The sequence below is a fragment of the Ursus americanus genome, chromosome 8 (genome assembly GCF_024610735.1).
Source record: "Ursus americanus isolate L20-20 chromosome 8, mUrsAme1.1.p, whole genome shotgun sequence".
Lineage (NCBI taxonomy): Eukaryota > Metazoa > Chordata > Mammalia > Carnivora > Ursidae > Ursus > Ursus americanus.
Genome location: NC_142134.1, coordinates 24166848 through 24167739, shown reverse-complemented (window position 1 = coordinate 24167739; position 892 = coordinate 24166848). Strand labels below are relative to the sequence as shown.

At 43.0% G+C, this 892-nt stretch overlaps 1 non-coding gene across 1 annotated transcript; it reads right to left on the bottom strand.

The window, feature by feature from the left end:
• Positions 1–428: 428 nt before the first annotated feature.
• LOC123789798 (U6 spliceosomal RNA) lies at positions 429–535 on the bottom strand. Its single transcript, XR_006778913.2, has one exon. It is a non-coding gene; the product is annotated as a U6 spliceosomal RNA (small nuclear RNA).
• Positions 536–892: the final 357 nt, after the last annotated feature.

Here is an 892-nt window from a genome sequence, read left to right as displayed (position 1 = left end):
AATGGCCCGCTGTCACCTCTACTCCTGACCTCTCAGAGCACATAACACATCTGGCTTAGAGCAGGGCTCCACCCTGTTTTTTTCCTACTCCGAGAACTTTTCACAGAGAACAAACTGATGGTTCCCAGAGGGGAGGTGGGTGGGGGGATGTGTGAAATAGGTGATGGGGATTAAAGAGTACACTTACCATCATGAGCACAGCATGATGTATAGAATTGTTTGTTTTTAAAGATTTACTTATTTATCTTAGAGAGAGAGAGAGCATGATGGGGAGGGGCAGGGGGAGAGAGCGTCTCAAGCAGACTCCACGCTGAGCAGGGAGCCTGACATGGGGCTCAGTCTTACGACCCTGAGATCACAACCTGAGCTGAAACCAATAGTCAGATGCATAACCAACTGTGCCACCCAGGTGCCCCTGTTTGTGTGTTTTTAATAAGGAATGCTTCACGAATTTACATGTCATCCTTGCTCAGGGGCCATTCTAATCTTCTCTGTATTATTCCAATTTTAGTATGTGTGCTGCTGCAGCGAGTGCTAGAACTGCTGAATCACCATATTGTACCCCTAAACTAATACAACACTGTGTGTTAACTGTGTTGGAATTAAAATTGAAAACCTAAACTTAAAAACAAGGAACTTATCTCCTTCGCTGGCCCTTCTCCCTTCTTGCGTACTTTAACTCCGGATGTTTCTGATGTCTCAAACCTTGGCTTGACGCTATGACGACATTTTTTTGAGGAAGAAAGCTTATCAGCTTGTACTACTTTACCACTTTCATGCAGATAATTTTACAAACATATACTTGCTGTCCTATTTGTTTAACTAAACTCCAGTCCTTTATCCCTCCAATCAGACTAAATATTTAACACGGATTTCCAATTATCTCCTCAAA